The sequence below is a fragment of the Aptenodytes forsteri genome, unplaced genomic scaffold, assembly GCF_000699145.1.
Source record: "Aptenodytes forsteri isolate BGI_AS27 unplaced genomic scaffold, ASM69914v1 Scaffold54, whole genome shotgun sequence".
In the NCBI taxonomy this organism is placed as follows: domain Eukaryota; kingdom Metazoa; phylum Chordata; class Aves; order Sphenisciformes; family Spheniscidae; genus Aptenodytes; species Aptenodytes forsteri.
Window position 1 is genome coordinate 17608159 of NW_008796044.1, and position 4635 is coordinate 17612793.

General features: G+C 47.4%; 1 protein-coding gene across 2 annotated transcripts in view; it reads right to left on the reverse strand.

The window, feature by feature from the left end:
- The window catches only part of ACSL6 (acyl-CoA synthetase long-chain family member 6), a 51904-nt gene extending 51619 nt beyond the window's left edge, over positions 1-285 (reverse strand). For both annotated transcript variants that reach the window (XM_009285935.1, XM_019473851.1), the window contains exon 1: positions 135-285. The gene's annotated coding sequence lies outside the window, so the exon portion shown is untranslated. The remainder of the gene's footprint in view (positions 1-134) is intronic.
- Positions 286-4635: the final 4350 nt, after the last annotated feature.

The following is a 4635-nucleotide window of genomic DNA, read 5'->3' on the forward strand; positions in this document are numbered from 1 at the left end:
CCGGGCCCGGGGCTGGGCGAAGCCCTGCGGGGTCCCAGCCAGAGCCACCCGGGCTCCTCAGCGAGATTTCAAGAAGAAAAAAGAAAAAAAAAAACCCACAAAACCCAACCCAAACAAACCAGCCGCGGACTCACCAGCGCCAGGGAAAGCCGGCCTCCCTGCTCTCCCCTCGCACGCAGTCAGCTCATGGCTGGGTCTCACACCGGCGGAGCTGGCGTTCACGTACTTGTTGAAGAACTGCTGACTCCAGGACGTCCCACCCCCTTCCCATCTGCAAACTGCTGAAAGAAGTTAAGCTTGGCTAATATCAGCTTAGGCTGTATTAGCGCAGCAGCGGCAGTGCCCCGGTGTAACCCTTGAGGCACTGGAGACTCCCGCTCCCGGCGGTGGGAGCCTTACTCCAGCTTCTCGCAGACGGGCAAAGCTCACCCCTCCTGCTCCTGAATATTGCACGATTTTGACACATCTGTCATACTGGAAGCTTTACGGCTCCTAGCAGACTCGAGGCAAGGCTTACTGGATGTAAAACTGCAAAGCCTTCCTGCAAACGCTCGGTTTAAAATGAAAGACGGCATCATTTTTTTTTCTCCTTTGGGAAAAGTCATCATAAAATGAAGTTTCTGACACTGAGAAAGTCTGCATTGCCAGTCCTAGTCTGCTAAATTAGAAACTTCATAGCTTGAGTAGATAAACGTAAATCATTTGAATCAATAAAATAGTAAGAGAATAACTGTTGCCAACAACATCCTTATATTGTTACATATATTAAAAGCAAAGAAAAAAACTGGCGTTTGAGCCAAAGCCAGTTTTTCTTAATTTACACCGGTAACAACAAACCAAAAACTTCACAATTCATTTCTGGTGGTAAAATTATTAATATTTAAGATTTGAGAGGTCTGGCTAAGACGTTTATCCTAACTAAAAGAACATTCCTTTCAACTGAAAGCTAACAGCCTCCGATGGCTTCCAACTCCCCACGTCTGAGCTAAGATAACCCGGGGTGTGCCGCTCCTCCGGGCCCCACCAGAAGCCTCTCTCCATGTTGCCACCTTATTTACTGCACAATTCCTTCTCAGAACGGTGGCAGTTAACGAGGCACTTGAGGAGTCCATCCCTCCCAGGGTTGGATACCTGGCTTTGTTAACATTGAAATTATTGTTCTCCTCACCTCTTTCTTTTCTTTCCTGAAACTGTATATAGGCTGGATCTCCACAATCACTCGGCAGAGAAGAGGGGAGCAGAGGGGGAGATGCTGTCTGAACGCTCTTTCACTATTATCATAGTTAGTAAAGTTTCTGTCTGACCTGTCCTGAATTGTACTCGCAATATCGTGCACTTGGAGGGCATAACAGAGAATTCTCAAAGAACACTTAACCTTCATGAATGAAGAGAACATTTAATGAGATTTCAGGCAAGCTTGTCAAACATCACTCATTTGGCTCAGATGTGGGTATTCTGCAATGAGGCTTTAATTCATAAATTTGCCAGGGTAGGGCAGGGACTACTGGCCTAAATGGTCTGCAGGTGTAAATCAGCATCGCAGTGCTGGTTTAACAGGACCACAACAATATTCACCAGCTCAGATTCTTGCCCCTTTGTTCCTTATGCGCCACAGCTTGACAGAAACTTTGTAGTCAGAAAAATATTCCAGGTGTGTGCGCAGTCCCAGGCTGGCTGGGCACTTGGGTGCCTGTAGCCCACGGATACAGCACAGTTGTGTTTGCGACAGAGTGCTCCAGAGGGGATGTGGGAATACTGATTCTAAATAAATATTGGATTAAACCCCAGTTACTGTGCTGCATTTATTTAGAAGAGGTCTTCTTTCAAGCACCTGTTGGTAAGGGATGCTCTTGCCTACCTCCATGGAGATGACAGTGGGTGATAGACCCTCAGCATAGGTGATGGGCTTTGGTAAAATGAATGTTTCAGGACAGCTTCAGACCATTCTACCTTCCCTGGTAAATACCCTGAGCAGTTATTCTCTTTCTCTTGTCTTGCTTTTGTTGCACGTACATACGGCATAAGGACTCACTTGCTGGAATGACCATAGGAGAAACATGAGACAGAACAAAGGGAGAAAACTGGGTTTAGGCTTCCTACCTTAAGGGAAGATGGACGTAAGCGCACTCTGAGTAATACACAGAATAAAAGCTTCCCCAATGCCCCGGCATTTTCTGCCAGGTGATTTGCAGAGCAGAGTAGTCGGGAGAGCGTTTTATGGGAAGAAAACCTCCTTTTTTGGACACACAGCCGAGGGAAAGCACGCGGTTCACCATAAACAGGGTTTTGCTCTAAGAGCCTTTGGCACTGGAACTCAGAGGACAGTTCAAGTATGCGTAAGAACCTCCTGCAGATGTATTAGCTGTGCTCTGCAGAACATGAGGCTGAGGGCTGTCGGGGCTGAGCCCGGAGCTGCTGAGCACCCAGGACCGGGCCAAGGCAGGAGGAGCTGCAAAGCCCTTTGTGCTTCAAACCAGGACTCAAGTGACTTCTGCTTCTGTAGAAAGCTGCCCAAAACCGACCCTCACCTTAGTGTGTTAAGTAGCAGGGATGTTGATACTCTACAAGTACCAAGGAAATAAGACTTCACCTTTTGTGCTGATTACCGCTCAGTCTAAAGCCCAGTGAGATCCAGCTACCAGTAATATCAATGGAAAGACTTCAAAGGACTTTTATGGGATTTGGCTGAGACCTCACCTGTCCAGGGAAAAAAAAGTTGTATCAGTAAATCACAGTGCTTTTAATGCTCGCAGTGTAACACAACGTGAAAGAGTACTGTAAGAGAGTAACGTATTGAGTTTCTCTATGCTTTTATGCTTTATCAAAATTAATGAGAAACACAAATTAAGGTTGAGTTTTAAACAGAGTGACGCTTATGGCCAGGAGGATGCAGAGCCATCAGAGCAGCTAACTGAGGCTGTACCACCAGGAAACCACACCGGGCTTGGAGCTGGCTCGTGAGCTCCTGGGCTTTCATCGCTTCACAGCCCAGAGTCCCACACGACACTTCAAAATTCTGAGGATAACTCAATAAAAACTGCTGCTTCGTCTTTCAGGACATTCCCATAACCCAGGGCAACAGCTTCAGTTACTGAACAGAAATCTGCCAACAGTATCTCTACGTTCCTTAAGGCCCATTCATGGAGAATCCTGCCTCGACTAGAAATAAAAAACAGCCACTTAAAATAATGAAAGTCATGTAAAAGATGGAGGAACTTTACTCCCTTGTATTTCTTTTTTCCTTTTTTTCTTTTGATTTTTCCTTTCTGTGACTTTTGGTGACATATTATGCTTGTATTGATTATACAGTGTATATTTTTGACCATTTACAAAGAGCAGCAGGAAGGAAACATACTGCATGAATAGAGGATTAATTCAATAATTAGGAACACTACTGTGAAGCTACCAGGCGAGTGTTTCTGCCTCCTCTGCCTCTAGCCCTCCATTTCCTTACACCACAAGGATGCCAACGGATGGCAAAGGAACAAAAATAAACCCACGATGATGATTTTATTGCTTACGCATCTCTTCCCAGCTGTCATCCTCAAAACAGTTTACAGGCATCCAGAAGCACAGTCTCCATTTTGCAGCTGAGCGCGGTGGGTGCGGCACGCAGTGAGGCGCAGGGGCCGTATCCTGCCCCGGTCCAAGGGGCTCCCCTCCGCATCCTGGCACGTCAACGGGGCTGGCACCCACCAGCCCCGGACCCCAACCACAGCCCACACCCAGCTGCAGCACCTCCGGCAGCGAGGGCCTGGCACTGCGCCGGAAAATGAGGGGAAAGGGGGGGACTGGCATCGTCTCACAGAAGGTTTTTGAGAACTCTGTGGTTGGGCTGTGATTTGAGATGTCCTTAAACATTCAAAGTTAAATACTTCACTGAGACTTTCTTTTCTGCTGACAGTAATAACAGGTGGTTACATTGTTTGAATGTTTTTAAACACTTGGTTTGTGTTTCAGGATCTTTGCTGTTGCTTTAGGGTTTTTTGGGGTTTTGTTAGCTTAAGCAGCAATTAGGTTATTTGTGGTTTTGTTTCTAGTCAGTTCCACTTTCTGATTTTCACACCCTGCAGCACGCTGCGCGTTTCTGTGCCTGGCACTACTGTAACTTGCTTTTGCGCTCCTATTTTCACTGATATTTTCAAGTCCTCATGAAGCCATTTCTCTCCACGCTGAATTTTACAAACTCTCCCCGAGTCTGTCTACGGCTGCACATAAGTGAATTTTCAGTTCAGAGGTATATGGCACCTTTCCGCTGCCTCCTTGCTGTCAGGCTTTTCCCCATCTCCAGCCCCCTTCCCCTTCCCCGCTGCAAAAGCAGCCTTTAAATCCCCCTTTCTGGATATTTTAAGACGTGTCTCTCTAAGATGCTGGAGCAAGGTTTCAAGGAGTTAAGGTGGGGGGAGGCCCTCAGACAGCCCATTCTTCAGTCTCAGTGACCCAGAGCTTTCCCCTTTTCAAACGTATTTAACCAAATAAAGTGAATAGAGGATATGCAAATGCCTCTTCCGAAAGGAAACACAGCCCTGGATTGTTGTTGGCGGGTCAGAGCATCACACCACCCTCGGCAGCCTCTCAGCTGCGGGGATTTGCCTGGCCCGGGAGAGGCGGCCGGGGGGGGGGGGGCCCCCCCCC